The following is a 21011-nucleotide window of genomic DNA, read 5'->3' as shown; positions in this document are numbered from 1 at the left end:
CTGTGCTCGTTTCCACTCTACTGCTAGAAGTGGAGAAACAGTAGGATAACGTCATGGCACATAATACATCCACTACACATTATGACGGGGCTGAGAATACCACTCTAGAAACAACTGGAAAGTGGTGGGAGAATCAGTCCTTAGAAAGGTAGAGAAATGGGTCTTTAGAGGGCACTTTGAACATCTAATGACTTCTGAACCTTGAACAAGGGTTGTGAATGTTATGAAGTACCTAAACAGACTCATAGGTAATGCAGGGGAGGAGCTATCCATGGACATAAGCTCTATAGGAAGGACAGTGAAGAATGTACCAGGACAATGGTGGCCCTGTATGTCAGAGGGCACATGATATACAACACCTCCTGAAATTCTGGAGCCAGTGAGTGATCATGGGACAACTTATGACTTAAGCAAGCATTCTTTGCTTTCAGCACTGGAAATACTACTTCACAAATGAATATTTTCAAAGATAGAAGTGTATCCTCTGATTTAAGGGAAGGGACCATGCTTTATACACACAGGAACATAAATTCTTTGATCAAACACCATTCTCCTAAATTATGAAATTTTATTACTCAATATATTAATGAAACATACCAAACCCGTGGGGGGGGGGATCAAAAAGGCAAATATATACATTTTTAAGTTTAAAAAGTTTGCAGTTATTATTAAATCTAGTGACAAGAAATTGTCATTTAAAACTCTATTTTTCCTGTCACAACTCAGCACTGGAAATCCACAAAAATAATTGCAATTGATATGTGGTATTAGCATTGGTGGATTGTAGCTTTGTTGGAAACGTTAGCTAGCAAATTAGGCTAGCAAAAAATCAAGTGAGTATGGATGCTTTCTATGCTGTCTGGAATGCATAGTTTGTTAGTCTACACTCAACACTACATCATTTAATACTAGAAACTTATGGAAATATGTGATTGAATTATGTGTGTGTGTGTGTGTGTGTGTGTGTGTGTGTGTGTGTATACACACAAAGAGAAAGATGATAAAAAAGCAAAATATCTTGTTAAAATTGTGAAACAAATTGTATAATAATTATAATTGTAGATACCATTCTCAAAGGAGAAGCAAGGATAAGAGACAGCTATGATAGATCCCCTAAAATTGTCACCTTTTAGAAAATAATTTATGGTAGCTATGTGTTAAATACATACTGCAGCCCCACTATGTAGTCCTATCTAGAAGGTAATGTAAATACTTTGCAAGCAGAACACTCTGAAACTTTTCATACACCATGCTGTCAAGTATAGCAGAATTTCTTCCAAATGCTTAAACAAATGCAAAATGAACATTCAGGAAGACATCCTGAAAGTTAAAAAGTACCCCAGCAACAACTACTTTTCATAGTTAGTTCTGTGGTCTATTAAAGAGATATTTGGTTACCACTTAGTAAATTACAAGTCTGCGTTTACTTGTAAAATGCTAAAATACAGTTTACAGCTACTCAAATACTTAATTAGAAACATGCTTCTAAAAGTAATAAATTGAAATATTCAATTAAGAGCCCCCAAGGATTTTCTGTCAAATATTTTCCAGGGCCATTGCTCCCTCTCCGCTTGAATATAGGGTGCATATTTTATAAGTGACTGAAAGCCTTAACAAGACCAAGTTAACAGTTATGAGAGTTCCCTGTTTGTTAGCTGATGTATCAATAAAACTGTCAAATATTTTGTGCTGTAGATTAATTTGGCAGTTGCAGAACAGTTGGTGAACATATAATGTTATTAGGAAAGTCTGAAGCGGCCATTTACCATTTCATAAGCACATTTTAGGATTTCCTCACCTAAGCTGTGGAAAGAAATTCTGGTTCCCATATTAGCATACATCTGATAATAATATATGCTAATATGGCTATCCCATCTACTCCTGGTGATTTGCTTTTCCCAATTGCTTTGAGTGCAGCTTTCACTTCACTTTTGAAGAAGAACCTGCCATTTTAGAAAGTGAAATGAAAACTGTACTCAAAGCAGTTGTACTGAAAATACCGAATCTACATTCCAAATCTAAAAAAGGAGACATCAAAGATTGCAGCATTACTGTCTCATGCGATTAAAGTGATGTTCAAAATCTTGCAATAAAGACTGTTATTATATATGGAATGAGAAATACCAGATGTTCAAGCTGGATTCAGAAAAGGAAGAGGCACTAGAGATCATATTGCAAATTTATGTTGGTTACTGGAGTATATGAGAGAATTTCAGAAGAAAATCAACTTGTGTTTCATAGATTATGACAAAGCTTTTGACTGTCTGGATCATTAAAAGCTATGATTGGTTTTATGATACGTCACATGCTGACTTTCTATACCACTTAAGGAAGAATCAAACCGGCTTACAATCACCTTCCACAATGGGTGTGCCACAACATCTGATTGTGCAACCAATATACTCTGGACAGAATATATTGGTTGTGCTGATGTTTATGAATTTCAATGAAGAAGATCAGCACAACTTTAACTCTGCTGATGTTTATGAATTTCAATGAAGAAGATCAGCACAACTTTAACAGAAAAGAAGAGAGTTTAAGAATGAATAAGGCTTGGCTTCCTGTCCTGAAAAACTCCAGACTAACAAAGACTACAGTCCACAATAGCCATGCAGATTAGCTTTGGATTCCACACATTAACAGATCACTTCAGAATACAATGGTTCCACATTAACATACCACACCCTTAGCACATTATCTTGATACTTACAGGACAATGATTAGCACATTACCTTTGATACTTTTGCAGGACAATAACTCAGCTCAAACCCAACCCCCTTCTGACTATATATATTACTCTTCCAACACACTTGACACTGAGAGACACTGTCCTTCAGCGTTACTCCTCTGAAGATGCCTGCCACAGCTGCTGGCAAAACGTCAGGAAAGAAAATACCAAGACCACGGTCACACAGCCCGGATAACCTACAAGAACCGAAGTACACATTATATTTTGTTTGCAGACTTCTAGCAACAGATACTACCTCGCACTCCAGACTGAGTTCTTAAAATTTAGTAAGCATAATGTTAATATTATGAAACAAGCAGATGGTCTGTTTAACCAGGAACATTATTGTCTGACATTTCTTATCAATTGTATTGATTCAATTTTAACAAAGAGTAAACGGAGAAAGATTTGCAAGAGGCTGCCTCTCAGGAAGCAGTATTTGTCTATACTTAAATCATTCCAGAAATTTTACAGCAGGCACACTGACAACCAAATGAATGTGCTTTTTAGGCAACAAGTATTTGACCTCAAGAAATATAAAACTCATCCAACTGCATGCCGTCCCAGGATATTTTGCATCCAGCTTAAGCTATACTGCCACTTTACCATCTTTAATCAGAAAAAGTTTCTTCTGATACTCATACTCTAGATCTACCCTGAAATGAAGTCAGAGCTGAGTTTGACTTTTCAACTAGTTTATAGCTACTTCCATTATAACTGCTCCTACTGCTATTATTTCTGCATTTTACCAGCGGCAGTCATCTTGATGATCTGGAGGTAGCTCTGAATCACCCCAGGAGACTAGCAGTAAACGAACAGCTTGGATGGCTCTAGAAGTCAAAGAAACACCTTCCGTTTTCCAAACTACAGAGAACAGTATTTCAAATGCAACATCCCCCATGCTATGAGAGAGCCAAAATATTTTGTTCAGCATGGGATATAACCTGGGGCAAGCTAGCTAACCAAAAGGAAGACCAGAAGTAAACTGGAGGAAGGGAGCAACTAACACCCAAGTTAGCAAGGCATTAAAATCAGGAGGGAAAAGATGTATATAAGGACACAATTCTCATGTGCAATGCAAAATCATACGTCATTTCAAACAACGAGTGAATAAACCAAGGAATTGTAAATGCTCTTTTTCTGTAAGCAAATCACTTACTTTTCTGGATGCAAATCACAATGTAAATTACAATGTAAATCACAATGACTGACTTGGAAATAACTTGCTGTAACAGAACACTCTTGATTTGTTTTTTCTCTTTCTAGGAAATCAAGAATTGTATTTACAGCACAGATCTAAAGCATGAGATACCTAAAGATAGCCGTGAGCTCCACTGCAACCCTACAGTGGCCAATCAACCTGGATACCATATTAACAACACATCTGGTGCTGTATGTCGTTATGTTCTAAATAATAGTTTTGATACTGTGCTGATTACAAAAGAGCAACGTTAATAATATTTTTATTGTATATGTTATCAGATAAAATTAACCATACAAAAATAGGTCACAACACATTTTAAAAAGGATTTGCCAAGGCAATATTTTATATAATGTATCAAAAATCTGATTTTGGGGTAATTCTTTTATAGTGTAAACAGAAGTTTACACTATACGTATGGAGCTCGATTCAAAGTTCTGCATATTACTTCCACTGGTTATGATGTAAGTGAACACTTGCTTAACTTTGGCTGAGTTGTACTCATTAGCGGAGAATTTATTTTTAAAATTAAGACAACTGTTCTCATATATAATAATGTAAAACCGAGGCTGTTGTAATTATACTTAAGTTAAAATGCCTCTAGTAGTACAATGTAAAAAAATAATAATAAAGGTAGCAATGTACAGGATAACACACTTTCTCTGAAGATTCTGTGTGGGAATACAAAACACAAATTAACTGTCATGTTTAAGCAATTATACCTCATCAAAATGATCAAAAACCTAATTTACACAAGAGATATAGCGGGTGCATTTCCAGTTCCCCCTCTAGCTTCTTCAAGATAGCGTAACTGATCTCAACTAATCCAAGTGCTCATTTTTACGGGTAAAAAGAAGAGTAATGCTAAAGGGGTAAAAAAAGAAGAAGATGCAGGTAGATGAAAACAGAGTGGCTTGGGTTTCAGAAACCAAAATTTGTTGCGAAATATTCATTATTGGATCTTATTTTTCTAGTTCTGAAATTGCCTTCGAGCTCCATAGTTCATTTTAAATTTCAGAATTTCATTTCTTACTCAGAATATCAATAATTTAAATGAAATGAAAGTGGTACAATTTGGAGGTGGGGGAAGAAGAAATAACCTGTAAAGCAAAGTACGGCTGTAAGAAATATGAGAGCCAATCTAAATTGATAAAGTGGAGATGAAATGTAAAAATATAGAAAGATTGCTTGAGGGATAATGAGCAAGTGCTTTAGAAGTAAAACAAAATAGTAAGAGAACTTTTTCAAGGTGTCAACTTTTGCTGGTGAATAAATGTTCAACTTCTTCAGTTACATGAACCATTTAACAGGTGAAAAAGGGGTTAATTTTCATCTACACAATGACTCAACTAGTGTGAACTGCCGAATATTACCAATTTAGAAATTCTGGCCATTGTTTGGCTTCATATGGCAGAGTATCACTTGATTTTACAGGTATTGGTGCTGGTGATGAACTTGCATGGGGAAAATTATCTTAGGGAAAAATCTTTAATCTCAAAATGTACAATGTCCTCATGGAGGTATACAAGTGACCCAATCAATTGCATCAATTTTAGTTCTGTACAATGCATAAGATTACATATTCTCTTGCTGCCTTATAAATATCTGCGTAATAAAAGACATTAGTTTATGGTTTTGTTTACTGCATTCTCTAGGCTCACATACTACACAGTATAATTTTTTCATACAGCCTTAATTTTACATACTGTTTCTAAAAGCCTAAGAGTGTATGATCAGGTTTCTTTTTAGAAACTGGCACGTTTAATTACTCTACGTAGCTGTGGAATGTGTGTAAATGGAGAATTTAGATACGTATTCTTTCACAGAGAAATCCCTATACCCGCTTTGAAAACTAATCTGGGAGACTACACTCGAGAATTCATCTAAGATAATGGTATCAATAGAACCCTGTGGCGCAGAGTGGTAAACTACAGTATTGCAGTCAAAAGCTCAGCTCACGACCTGATTTCGATCCTGATGGGAGTCAGTTTCAGGTAGCCGGCTCAAGGCTGACTCAGCCTTCCATCCTTCTGAGTTCGGTAAAATGAGTACCCAGCTTGCTGGGGTAAAGTGTAGATGACTGGGGAAGGCACTGGCAAACCACCCCGTAAATATAGTCTGCCTAGTAAACGTCACCCCCATGGGTCAGAAATGACCCAGTGCTTGCACAGGGGACTACCTTTACCTTTAATGGTATCATTAAATCATTTGCAAACTGTAAACTTTACTTTTTTCTCATTTCTTTCTTTCTAAAACTAAACTACCTTATTACCTTAAATGGTAGGGTTAGACTTCTAAGTATTCTTGTAGTGGAGAGCAGAAATGTACTCTTGTTTAACCAGGCTCACCTGATGACCACAAGATAGCATAATATTTGTATAGGGTCCACTTGTGTAACTTTCAGTACACCTAGGCTGAGATCATGCAACTGTTGACCTTTAAAAATCCAGTTAGCAACTACACAGATACCGATAGTACTTACACAAACATTACATCTAAGACAGGACTGTTAAGGAATCAAGAGGAACAAGAATAATCTCAGTGAGACAGGTAATTCCGATTATACTTCCCCTTTTACACGTAGGTGCTAGAGCCGCGTGTGAGCTTTAACCATTGTTCAGTAGATTTACTTTTTTATTTATTTTGCCATCAGGTCGCTGCCGACTGATGGTGACCTTGTAGAGGTTTCTAGGCAAGAGATGTTCAGAGGTGGTTTGCCATTGTCTGCCTCTGCATAGAAACTGGACTTCCTTGGTGGTCTCCCATCCAAGTACTAGCCAAGGCTTAGCTTCCAAGATCTGACCAGATCAGGCTAGCCTGGGCCTTCCAGATCAGTAGACAGAACGATAAAAACATCATGCATATGTAATATGGTTATATCCAGCCACCAAGAGCCCTTCATTTATTTCCAAATTTGGTTCTTAGACTTTCACAGCCCCCTTTTTCAGCAGCTGAAGCACAAAGGGCAGATTAAGCTGCTCCAGATGTTGTCCTACTGATATTCACTTTAGCTGTTCACACCCTGCAGCTCAGCCAAATGTCAAGCAAGCAGAATTGAGCCATGGTGGAGCACAAGGGAATACTGCGGCCACAGCTCGAGTCACGGTTCACATGGAGAAGAGAACGTTCAAGATTGCTGTTTCTCTCTATCTTGACTTAGAATTGGAATGGGTTAGTAGTCTGAGCCAAAGGTTGCTAGTATTCCAGCCTTTGCTCAATTCAAAATATGGGCCTTCTAAATATCATTTGCTGACTAGGGAAATAAATGTGCCATGACTTAGGTGGTGTAAGCATGAGGCTGGATTAGTTTGAAGGGGAAAGTGGCCTGCATGCCCCTTTCCCTCCCGTGGGGGATCCCACTAAGGGATTTTGGGAGAGGCTTTGGGATGGACATGCCCAGCTCTGGGGGATGTTTGGGCAGCCTCCTCCCAAATGGCGGGGAAACACCAAGTGGCTCATGCCCAGGTGAACTCCCAGTATTGCCATTCCTGTTTTTCCCAGCAGGCTCGCTGGGGGTAGGATGTGCACATCGGCCGCATGGGGTCAGCCGATGTTCCTGATCCAGCCCACATGCTGCACCAATTCAATTCCAGCAATTGCCAATTTAAGTCGTGGCCATTTAATCCCAATAAAATGTTTTCTCCTATTCTGTTGCAAGTTGTATGGTATTGTTAGTTATTGTTGAGTTCTCTACCTCATCCCACAATTTAGCCCTGGGTCAGCAGTAAAATGCTGCCTAATTCTTGGAGTGTGAGAAAGAAAAAATTCTAAATTCATGCTTATCATAACTTATATGCCTCCTTTCTAAGCTGAAATGTGTTTGTTAAAATAAAATAAAACTGTAAAAAAGAGAAAGAAATGTCATAACTTTCTATGAGACTATCAAATTGTTCTGTTTTTTTCCCCTGTATATTAAGCTGGGGAAGGCCAGGACAAAAGCTAGGAACTCCCACCAGTACACTGACTACATATGATATAGTGCCACTCTTCTTTCCCTTTCCTAATATGATTTGATTTCATGATTGAGAATTCACATGAAATAATATTTCAAATACTTTCCTGAAGATTTTTTCATAGTGACTTGGCTTGTGACAGACTGCAAATTAATTTACTGCATTCATTTTTGAAATCTGACCAACATTCATGCCAGCTCATGTAATGATTCATTCAGCACATATGCAGCAACATATGGAGCAACTGTGAGTAACAGATAATATCTGGATGGTTTACATGTACCATAATGCCATCCTAAACAGAGTTACAACTATCTAAGTCCATTGACTTCAATGGAATTGGAAGAATCCAACTCTGCATAGGAGAGCGCTGTTATGACTCTTGTGTGCAATCGTTGATAGGGGAAGCGTTTCACTCTTAAGCAGACTTCCAAGTGACTCAAGAGAGTGGGTTAACTGTGATAGAAATAAAAATGATCAAACTAAAAACTAATCAACAAAAGCAATACTTAAAATACAAAACAGTAAAGTCCTTTTTTATTTACATGGGAATTATCAGAATGAAAAGGTTTAATGTATTGCAGGATGGGTATTTATGGATCTGAGCCCTATCTGATTGAAGGGTGTGATCCCAGAGTCTTGGTTTGATCATTTCCTTTGCTTTTTGGTATCTCAGGGGTAATATGGCTTGTGGAGAAAGGCCATGTTTTTGAAGCTTCTTCTCTATTTCACTTTGCCAAGTTAAGCAATAGTTATCAGTGAGAGTCAAAGAAGTTAGGCCAGTAGGGTTAAATATGAGTTTTAGCCAATAGTAAAGTGCACGGGTCCACATATTGGCCTCCAAAGGGATCACTCCAGTTAAAAGTGGTATCCTTGATTTAAGCTGTTTTACAAAGCCAGAATTATATTATTGTGAAACAGAACTAACACCACGCTGCATGCAGAGATTGAAATATCTCTATATTAGAAGAGCCATCTAATTTAATGTGCAAGACAGTTTGGGAAAATCAGCTCCGGCAACATCAAGGTAGATGAATTATCTGAGTGGGTGCCAAATAACCCCAAGACCAGGTGAGAAGAATGATATTTACAGTCATTCTCTCTTCCTACTTTTTATTAAAATTACCAGCTATATTATTCCATTTCCTGATAACCCAGGCACTGCTATGGGCTAGACAACCAGTGAAATAACACGTGTCAACCACTGTGGTTTTCCAAGCCAGTAAATAGATAAAATATGCTTTTTATTAACTGTCAGGATCATTTGTGTAAATCTGAGGCAAGTTACTCTTTTAGAATTCTGAAACTCTGAGACTGGTCACATGTTAATTTCTGAACCCAGTATGACAGGCAAATAAGTTTCTGGCATATATACACTCTTGTCCCCCCTCCCTCTGGTTCCACCACTGTGGTACAGAAACTAATGTCCTTGACTCCTGATGAGCAAATGGAGCAAAATTGTAACATCTGAGGGGGACAGAATATGTTCCCATATTGCACAGGTAACTCTCCTACTAACAGCATGTTGCACTTTCAGTGCTGGGATATGCAGCAGACAGTTGTTTAAACATTATGAATGTATGCATCTTCCCTCCTGTATAGCAGGTTAACCTTTTGTTCACAGGCCTCCTCTCCAAGCATGCTGAAAAGTATCTTCCCTTTCTTAAGCCTGTGAATGTGGGGAACACTGTATTTGGGCCATTCTAACAAGTAATTTATTTTTGGATCCATTATCTGCAACTTCAAAGGCATGGACTGCATTTGACTTAATACCTTAGTTTCTCCCACACACACACACACACCTCCCCCCACCCCCAATGGTAGGTGGGTGAAATTTCAATTTGGACTTGGACTGGAGTAACTTAGGACAGAATTGCGCTGTATGTGTTCTGTTTCTTACTCATTTCACAAAAGTTGGACCAACTGTATATACTCTGTGATTAGTGGAGATAACTGACTTCTAAAATCAGTTTGAATTTTGAATAGGTAGTAAAGTATTGGCCTCATAATCCACATTTGCTGATCAAGTAGCGATCCACAACTTCAGATATTTCTCTATTCATTTCAAATTCACAGGTTCGCCTGGAAACAGGCATGTTGACAATTGAGGCAAGAATTACCTTAGCCTCTATCTAACTATGGTTGAAGGTATATGAGGCCTCAGAAGGCCTCTTACCCTTGCTTAGGCTGGAACAGTTTAAATCTAGATGGTGGATGACTCTACTAAAAGAATGGACATTCTTGGCTTTTCTCCCCAATTCCTTTTAGAGCTTAATCGAGAGCAAGCGAAGACTCTAGTGAAGCAAAGGATAGGTGACAAAGAAAGACAAACAGAGCTTAGGAGATCCCAGGCTTATCTAGAATCTATCAGAGCTCGCTACCGACTGGTCTCAGCTGAATATTTATCTACTCTAGAGCTGAATAAGCAAAGGAGAACTTTAACCCTCATGAGAGGATCAGCTTTACCCTCAGCATTATCGGAGGGGAAATTTAGGAAGGTCCCAAGAGCACAGTGGGAATGCCCTTGTGGGGCAGGGGAAATTGAAATACTAGCCATGTCTTTCTCAGGTGCAGCTTTTATGAAGGTATTCAGCAGAAGTGGATTTATCCTATTATTAACTCAAGGAAGCTCAGCACGGAGGAAGAAGAAATCAAATTTCTTCAATGGGAAGGGGACTCTTTCTGTCTTGCTCAAGCAGCCAAATTCTGCGCAGCAGCAATTAAAATCCGTTTGGAAAGGACTAATAACATTAAGAATGGCATTGGTTAATTTTAACTCGTAAACATGTTATATTAAATTTTTAAATCCTTTTAGTTTTAAATTTGTAAACTTTTGATATTTTCCAAAGAGATTATTTTACTTCCTTTAGATTGGTAACATGGCTGTGATGTTCTGCTGTAAAAATAAATTCATTCATTCACAACTTCAGATAACACAACATGTAATAATAGTTAATAGTTTTAAGAAGAATTGTTTACAAATAATTGTTTAGCAAGCTGATAATTATATTTTGCAAATGCTGCAGTCAATCAACTAGCAGATCTGATTCTTCATCAGTTTAAACAGGTTTTTTGTTTTTTTTCTCCCAAAATATAGGATATACACACACCTCAAATGTATTCCTTTAAATTCTTTAACGTTGTAATAGATCATATTCCATGCTGGCATTTAGTTAACTGAATGAAAATAATTTGGCAAAGGACATAGCATGATTCTTTTATGATTTACAATTTTGTTCAATCCTGGTGGCATATGGAAAGTCTGTTTGATTAACAAAAGTAGTCACTCTCATATACCTTGACTGTTGAACTGCTCAGGGTCCTGACAGCTGGATTGCTTAGTGACCCTTTTCTTCATACAATCTCTTCAGGGATCAAACAGAGGACCTGCCCCACTGAGCATTTTCTAAACATGGAAAGACTGAAGTGGAGACAGGCTTATGTTAGATTGATGGCTAGATTGGTAGTAAGCCGCACAGAAATTCAAGCCCCTGACTAACGTGACATAACCTGACAGGTAGATACATTTGCTTATAAATCGAAAAAGTAATAGTAGTGTTTTTATGATTATGTTACATAATATTTTGTTACAAAATAGCTAGCAGATGGCATACACGTAATGGATTGATCATTTACAAGTAAATAATAATGTGTATATTTTTAGAGAATTAGCATTACCTGTAATTTCCTCATATTTCTTTAGACAAAATTCTGTGATTGTGAGTTACCTTGTACAAACACAGGTGATTTTCCCATAGTCCCTTGGGATACATCTGATATTTTGAGAGAGAGAGTGAGAGAGATTATTTTTAAAAATAATATGGGCATTAAAATTCTGCTTTCTAGCTGATAGGTAAGCACCTGGGGGACCTTTATTGCCCCCTTTTCTCACTTCAAATCTTGTTTTCTGACTCTTCTAGAATTCATGGTGTCCCGATTTTAAGTCTGGTACATAGTGATTTTCGCTAAATTCAAGCATTTTTTTATATTTCAGTGCATCATAGTTTCCACAGTACCAGAAGTCTGACAAATGATAAAACTTGCATTTATTTTCAGAAGTACTTTAAGAGTCAGACTTGAAAATATTACTAAATGCACTGCAGTCCGTCAAATCCATTGCAGTAAGTTAATGCCAACAGCATTCCTGAGTCATTAATGTTCTCTGATCTTAGTAAAGAAACATATTCCTAGGAATAACTATAGTTAGTTGTGAGGAACTGATTACAGTGATGGATAACATCAGCGTTGTCACACCTCAAAGTCACATCTCTGCACTACCCAGAGGGAGAAGAGGAACTCACTCACAGGAACCTGTTTTACATTCTTTACCCTAACAGTTATCTTTTAGATAAGGTATTTGGTATTTTAGATTGGGTATTTGGCTTTTCTTTCCATCCAGGGACAGACAGACTCCAGGGAGATCCAAATGCAGATATATTGGATACTGTTCCAAGTCAGGGCCATTAGTTTCACCTGCTATACAGGAGGAAAGATATATATGTTCATAATGTTTAGGCAACTGTCTGATTAGTCTTCCAACACTGCCACATGTTTTGAGTAGGAGAGTTACCTGCACAATATGGGGATATATTTTGTCCCTCTCAAATGTCACAACGTTGCTCCATTTGCCTACATCAGGGGTCCCTAGCCTTTTTGAGCCTGTGGGCACTTTTGGAATTCTGAAACAGCCTGGTAGCTCCAGTAACAAAATGGCTGCTACAAACCGGCTGCAGCATGAGAAGGAGCCAACCACAAAATGATTGCCACAGCTTAACTTCAATAACACAGTGCAGATCCTTGTGGTGTGGTGGCAGTTGCACAGCCAATCAAATCTCCAGTCATCAGTCAGAAGCCTTGCTGGGTAAAAGTCCTACTTGTACACACCTACTTCCTAAAAACACTTGGTGGGCACCAGAAAAGGTGTTGGTGGGCATCATGGCGCCCATGGCCACCACGCTGGGGACCCCTGGCCTACATGTCTTTTTAATTGAAGGCAAATCAGATTGTCTATGAATCAATACAGTGTTCTCTTCTTAACTAGGATTATATGGCAGAAAAAAAGAAGGAAAATGCATTTTAAAAAAAAATGAGAAAATGACTATCCTGGCTGCAAATAACCATACCTGAAAAAAGGAAGGGGAGTGAATCTGGATGTTTTTTCAGGGGAATATTTTGCACACACATAAATTCCTCTTCTAATTCCACAAATATTTGCAGAAATTTTTTTACCGCAGCCATATGTACTAACAGGTATTTATACAGAGAAAAAGGGGTAAAAGAATAAAAAGAAACCCAGATCAGGTAGAGCCAGCTCAATATGTGCAACTCTGAATTTCAACTGAAATAAACTCGCCCACATATTTAACTAAGAACAGTCACTATACTTACTATAATTGCATAAATAACTACTATTACAGGAAATGTTTATGTAGTGTCTCTCAACTGAGACAAAGTTACTTGGCATCAGTCTATCCTAAATAATAAGAGGCCAGTATATATTTGTCATGTTACTGACACTTATGGAACAAGTTATCAAGTATCACAGATATCACAACCCCAAACCCATAAAATCTTTAGAAACAAGATTAGGGTCAAGAATCATGGCTGCAAAACTGGGAGTAACTGATGTAAGGGTAAATTAGACTTGGATGAATCCATTAGCCACAAGCAGAGAAGTTATAATCTCAAACAGGTGGGAACTAGCAATGGAATCTAAGAGGCTGCAAATCAGAATTATCAAACAGCTCAATTGGATCTGCAGAACTTACATAGTTACAACGGTAAGTAACTTGACATAAATTGGCATCACATGTTTTTTTTCCCTTCAACAGATTTTTTCCCCTTCAACAGTTGGCAACTGTCAATTTACGTTCACATAAATTTATGCAAAATACAGTTGAAAATAAGCATGAATGGGGACTTCATTGTGAAACTGTGATAGGCTCCAATACTTCTTGAATGAGCATGCTGCTTCTATGAATTGTATACATACCTGTATTTCTTGTGCAACTCTCTGAATCATGCCCAAGACATGAAGACAACAGAATAAAAATCTTACTTATATAAACTGTGTTGCTTTCCATGCAAAATGGCTACACCTGCTTAGTTAAGGTGTTTTGGTTTTTTTGGCCATCGTCACAGCTAACTTATGGCGACCCCGTAGGGTTTTCAGGGCAAGAGACATTCAGAGGTGGTTTGCCATTGCCTACTTCCCCGTCATGACCCTGGTATTCCATGGAGGTCTTCCATCCAAATACTTGCCAGGGTCAGTGGCTCAGAGTGGTAAGCTGCAGTAGTGCAGTCAAAAGCTCTGCTCACGACCTGAGTTTGATCCCGACGGAAGTCGGTTTCAGGTAGCCGGATCAAGGTTGACTCAGCCTTCCATACTTTCGAGGTGGGTAAAATGAGTCCCCAGCTTGCTGGGGGTAAAGTGTAGATGACTGTGGAAGGTAATGGCAAACCACCCCGTAAACATAGTCTGCCTAGTAAACGTCGGGATGTGATGTCGCCCCATGGGTCAGAAATGACCTGGTGCTTTCACAGGGGACTACCTTTACCTTAACCTTTTTTTGGATTTTACATAAGCAACCAGTTCCTTCTTTGCCTGTGTTAGTATTATCCTCTTAGAAATTGTACATTTGGGATTCTGGTTGGTGCTTCACTGACTGTTGTGTATGACAAAGAGTGAACGATTGGGTAGAGTGTGTGTCAACTCTGCTCACTGTTACACTGTGATGCCTGTATCTATCCAGACTCCTAAGAGCCAACTCTGTCCACTATGTTATACTGCCGCCAGTCTTACCTGTCATTTGTCACCAAAAAGAACAATGTATTTAGAGCGTCTGCCCTCCCTGTACTGTTTGCCTGTCTCTTCTTTAGAGGAGCAAGAAAAAGCATATTCTGTTGTAGATCTCTTCCTGCCTTTCTTAGAGTGCCAAATGCCTCCCTTTGCCTACTCTGCAACCATGGCTTTCTTAGGGAGTAAGTGACTGTCATGGCTGATTTCAAAATGCCTCCTTCTGCTTGCTCTGCAGTACTGTCTGCTTCCTTGGGTTGACAAATTCCAGCCTCTGTTCCTGTTCTGTGCTATTTTTCCTTTCTTTGAGTGCCAAACAACCACCTGTGCAAGCGAGAAATGTGTCTATAAAACTGGGGCCAATCTGCCTGGCATTTGGCAGGAAGGATTCCTTGGCTGAGATGTACAATTCCTGAAGCTTTTCATCCACATATAGAACCAAAAGGTTACAAGTACTAATTTATATGTCTTTCCTATTGAAACAAACGAAAATGAAAAGATAACGAGCGTGAGAAACACAAGTTATGTTGTTGAAACAAAAACTAAAAATTTGCACACTGCTTTACAACTCCAACGTATCATGTACAGAGAGTCCAGTATATATTATACAAAGGAATCCCCAGTTCTGTCACATACGCAGTTGAGCACCTTTGCATTCCAGAACAAGTATAGTACCTCAGTTTCAGCAGCATATGCTAGGAAGGTGTCAACAGAACTAATTTCTCACCTTGTCCTTCATTAAGCATCACGAGAATATCATTTACAATACTGCTGCACCAGTGACAGTTCTGGTTACTTGCACTTTGTTTTCACTACACTCAGCCCGTTTCTTCAAAGGATACTGATGGGTGCTATTTCTCAGAACAGTTCCATTCCCATAATCATGATAAATGAGAGTGCCTTGTGGGTACTTTCTTTACCTTCAATAGCTATTTCATTTTTAGCCCCTTATCTGGCTTCAGGCTTATATATTAGAAAAAGTGTATTTATTTCTGTAACATGAGCCTGCTGTCTTCTTCTAGACCTTCCTTTTTGGGTGTTTTTTAGGAAGAGTGTTCAGTTCGATGAATGAAACATGGGCAGCAATGACATATTGTAAATCAACAACCTAGAGACTGTTCAAAATCATTTTTAAAAAAATCCTAACTCTGCCTAAGGGCACTCCAGCTGCCATGATGCGGACCGAGTTTGGCCTTCCTTCAGTAAGGGCTTCGGTATATGTTGTTTAATTTTTGGTGTAAGCAAACCAAAGCCCCAGTCTCCAATCTCTCAAGGCAATGTTTCACCCTTATCCAGAACGACAGCGCCTGGATCACCTGAGCGCCTGAAGAATAAGTAGTATTCTTCATCAATATTATTTTCTAGTTGACTCCCAGGGGGTTTTCCCAGGTTAGTTCTAGACTCCATGAATGGGTATACATCTTTGATGCCTTGACGAATAGGCATATAATAATAGTCTCCAAAATCTCTCCCCGGTAGCAATGGCTAAAGGGGCTCACAACAGAGCCAATTACTAGCATCACGTTTCACAACCCAAGATCAGACTTACAGACAATCACTTTCAAACCATGCAATCTGTCATGTTAGCAGGATGTTACTCAGGTAAGCAGGTTGTTCAGCATACTTGTATCAGTGGTATGGTGGAGGTTGAGGATCCTCATATTACATGCTGTGTTATCCTCTCTATTGGGAACCCAGACATAAATTTCTGGTGGCCATTTTAGTCAATCTGACTGCATGCACAGCTGAGGAGAAAATAATATTCCTTCTTGCGAATGTAACCTGTATGTTATACATACATGGCAGCCCTATATGCTCTGTCTGCCAAAAAATATGTGCAAAAGTGGTGTCTGAAACTGAAAATCTATAGTGTTGGAATCTGTTTTAATTGTGTGGCATCTTATTTTGATTATTGCTTTTATTCTTCCTATGTTTTATTCTTCCTATGTTTTATCTATGTTTTATCTAGACCCATTTTGTAATGGCCTTTGGTCACACGTAATAAACATTGTAGTGAGCTCCATGGCACAGAGTGGTAAGCTGCAGCACTGCAGTCAAAACCCTGCTCATGACCTGAGTTCGATCCCAACAGAAGTCGGTTTCAGGTAGCCGGCTCAAGGCTGACTCAGCCTTCCATCCTTCCAAGGTCAGTAAAATGAGTATCCAGCTTGCTGGAGGTAAAGTGTAGACAACTGGGGAAGGCAATGACAAACCATCCCGTAAACACAGTCTGCCTAGTAAACGTTGGGATGTGACATCACCCCATGGGTCAGTAATGATCTAGTGCTTGCGCACGGGGCTCCCTTTAATAAACATTTACTACATATATGAAACTTGCACTGTACCTTCAAACTCTGGCACATTTTTAAGATATGAAAATAATATGATGTCACACAGAGCTAGCTGCAAAGAAAGATAAATGAATGCTCAGTGGCACTGCAACATTCATTTTCAGCGCAACCAAAGAAATCTCTGAGGCCAAGGAAAAACAAAAATAAATATATAGTATCCAGAGACTTAAATATTTTGCAAAGCCATAATTACAGCATAGTGATTCATAGAACATCAAAACTTAATAACACAAGTAAAAGCCAAGTGCTGATTTAAAAGCAAAGAAAGTCACTGGTTTGGGACTCCTAAGAGAATAATGTTTTACATTCCTAGGCACAGTTGAAAACTCAGAACTTTATATTTTAATCTTCCACTGCATTCCATCTAACAGCATCAGCAAGGGACCCCAAACTGAAGTTTCTAGAAGAAAAGCAGGAATACAAAATTGGATTTAAATAGCCCACAATTTTAAGAAGAGGCATAGAGGAGTCACTGCAGTAATCTGAACTACATCCTAAATTATAACGCCTGGCTCAATGAAACTATTGGGCATCTACATGAAACATAAAGCGGTTGTGTTATCACTATGTCAGTGACACATAATAGTATTTTGTCTTTTCTCTAGGTAAGGCAGTGGATGTTGTGAAGGCCACAATGGGCTGAGTGAAAACCAAAGCTCAACCTACACAAAACACAAGTCAGTTGAAAAGCCGCTCAACTGGCCATGCATGTGGTCGGCAGCTCATTTCATTTACTGAAAACATTTATACCCCACTTGTTTACAATGCCCAAGGTGGCTTACAAAATATAAACAAACACAGTTAAAACACAAAATAATGCACATCATGTCCCAGCTGCCAGAGGCATTAATTAGCCACTTCCACCAAAGGCACATTGAAATAATTTTGCTTTGCACCTTTTACTGAAAGTGCAGGGGGACTTCTCATACCATACCCAGCAGCCACTGATAGATAGTTTATTTACAGCCCTTGGCCAGATAAAACCAGCAGCCACTGAAAACGAGTATGCAGGGGTTGCAGATTAACAGAACTCCCAAACAGAGGGGGACCACCAAAAGCAAGTCAACTAATATCTTAGTTGGTGCATAGAATCATATACGGAAAGGTGATTCACTAAGTATGTGGTTCCCAGGCCCTTAAGCATTTTAAACATAACTATCAGCACCTTAAATTGTGCCTGGAAGCAAATAGGCATCCCATTAAGATGCCAAAGCACAGGTCCAACATAAGTATACTGGCGTAAACCCACCAATAATCTACTGGCAGCATTCTGTACCAACTAATTTCTCAGAATAGTTTTCAAGGGCAGCTCCATGTACAACACATTAAATAATCTAGCATCAAGGTGACAACGGCAAGGACAATATAATTAAGATAGGGGACCAGTTGGTGAACTCAAGAAATAGAGAACACTCCTAGCAACTTCCCCAACTTGCTGTTCTAAGGGTAATATTGAATCCAATGTTACTCCCACGTTTTAGTGTGGATGGTACTTAAATTCACTGTTTGGAGGTTATGTATGCACATATTTCAGACTGTTATATCTGACACTTACTTTGGAAGTCCAGGTGGCTTCCATAACTGAAGTTGCTTTTAGGCAGCTTTGGTTGATACACCACATGTGGCCCTCTCCTAAACAGAGACAACACAGACATGTTATTCTATATGAAACATTTCTAGTGCATTTCAAGAGACCCTTATCTGTGTCACAGGTTTGGATTTTACATAAGAGGAATAGTTACAACCTAGGATCCTGCTTCCTGGTGACATTGCCTGGAAGAAAAGAGACATTGGAAGTGTATATTTGTACATAGTTAAATGCAATACCACTAGAATAATACCTGTGAAAGAGTAGAATTATAGCAAAAGTAAGTGAACATTAAGTTCTGTCATGGACAGGAAGGAAAATAATATTTAAAAGTTTTATATTAGAGGAGATTCAGAACAGGAAATTGAGTACAAACTACCGTGGCTTGTAGCTCTTTCTGCTGCTTGAAACTGCAGCACCACAACACTGAAGTCCAGGAAATGAAATGAATATGTACCGGATTAGTTAGTGTACACTTTTCTTTTGTATATACATACATAAAAGTACATGCATCTTTTGTATATACATATATCTGAGTGCACATACAGAAGCATTTCTGATGACAAGAGTTGCATTAGAACTAAAAATGTAGCTGAGTTTCTGAACTCTTAACCAAAGCAACAAATTCTACAGGTAGTAAATTAGCTTTAAAATATTCTTTGAAATATCCTAGTGGCGTTTTATCCAAATGTTAACATTTGAATAAAACACTCTGTAGTGGCATGTAGACTACACAGGAATCTAAAATCCTATGCATCTTGAGTAGGATGAAACGCTCTCTCCGTTATTCATTTATTTACTAAGTTCTTATGTACTTCTCAGAAGCTTAAGAGGATATGTATAATAGAACTTCAAAATTACAGAGCAAAGTTGGTCTCGATAAATAGCTGTGCAAAAAAATGCCATACAGGTTATGCTCACAGAAATTACTGTGCTAATCTTCTGATTCAAACAGACAACATAATGACCATGTCAATACAGTTTTCTCCACAACGCTGAGAACTGCTAACAAATGTATTTACAGCAATGTGGAAACAAACAGAATGGCAGTGACCAACACATGTGGTGGGCAACAAATGGCTTTATCTCATGGAGCAGCTGCCATGTGTTGACAATTCCAAGCAGCCTCCCCATGATGGCCATTTTGTATGAAGCAAAAAAGCATGACTACAACGATTATTTTATTATTATTGTCACTTCTACATACAGAACACAAGGAATTTCAGAGCTTACAGTCACTGGCAGGATACAAACCTTAGCTCTCCCAGGCACATTTTTAAGCACTGATAATACACTGAAATGACTGCATGTCAAAACTACTATCTCTTTGTGTGTGTGTGTAAAGTGCCGTCAAGTCGCAGTCGACTTATGGCAACCCCTTTTGGGGGGTTTTCATGGCAAGAGACTAACAGAGGTGGTTTGCCAGTGCCTTCCTCTGCACAGCAACCCTGGTATTCCTTGGTGGTCTCCCATCCAAATACTAACCAGGGCTGACCATGCTTAGCTTCTGAGATCTGACGAGATCTCTTTACCTAGGCATAATTCTCTGAATGTTATGTCTGTATCTAATTTATCTGTAGGGTTCGCAGCCCCAGTGCTGGCAACCAGTGGGAGCTTTAGCGGGGTGGGGACATGCATATAAGCACCACAATGATGCTGCAATGTGACTTCCAGAACAAACCAGGAAGCTACATAATTGTGTCAGTGCACTGATTTAGTATTCCCTCAAAACTCTATGGTTTTACCATAGAGTTGTGGGGGAATCCCAGAGTATTGCGCCAATGCAAGCATGTCACTTCTGGGTTCATGCTGAAAGTGATGTTGCGGCATTGACATGATTTCCCCCCCCTTTTCTTCCCACCGTTCAACCAAGCAGTGGTGGGCAATTGGTCTGCCAAGTGGGAGTGTGGCAGCCCTATTTATCTAATGTGTTCTTAAAGCAATATTTGAAATCTATATTACATCCATATACAGCTGGCTATGAGTTTTGTTATCATTTACCTAGTCCTTCCATATACATATTATAGATAAACATGTTCCTTCCACCACGGGAGATGCACTGTATCTTTTTACAGAAGCTTATTCCCTCATTAAATCTAATAAAATTATTCCTTTAAAAAACACTTACCTTCTTTTAGGATACAGTTTCATACAGATCAAGTCACAACACATTTTGTAATCCCCAGTGATCCTTCATGCTGTAACCTATAGTTTTGCCATGTATTAATTTAAATTAATTTGGCCCTATTGCTTATGAGAACATTCATGCTTTTTAGTGCAACTTATTTCTCAGCAGTTAGTGATGAAGCATTGACACCAGGATCAAAGATCATTGCAAAGATCACACTAACAAGTTTTCTGAGTTAGGATTTCTATAATAGCTGGCAAATAGCA

The 21011-nt window shown here is 38.6% G+C and overlaps 1 protein-coding gene across 8 annotated transcripts in view; it reads right to left on the bottom strand.

The window, feature by feature from the left end:
- The window catches only part of TENM3 (teneurin transmembrane protein 3), a 469013-nt gene extending 450347 nt beyond the window's left edge, over positions 1 to 18666 (bottom strand). For all 8 annotated transcript variants that reach the window (XM_056855868.1, XM_056855869.1, XM_056855871.1 and 5 more), the window contains exon 1: positions 18585 to 18666. The gene's annotated coding sequence lies outside the window, so the exon portion shown is untranslated. The remainder of the gene's footprint in view (positions 1 to 18584) is intronic.
- Between the last annotated feature and the right edge of the window lie 2345 nt (positions 18667 to 21011).

Source organism: Euleptes europaea, chromosome 9 (assembly GCF_029931775.1).
Source record: "Euleptes europaea isolate rEulEur1 chromosome 9, rEulEur1.hap1, whole genome shotgun sequence".
Classification (NCBI taxonomy): domain Eukaryota; kingdom Metazoa; phylum Chordata; class Lepidosauria; order Squamata; family Sphaerodactylidae; genus Euleptes; species Euleptes europaea.
The sequence above is the reverse complement of the archived record's forward strand: the minus strand, read 5'-3'. Positions and strand labels throughout refer to the sequence as shown.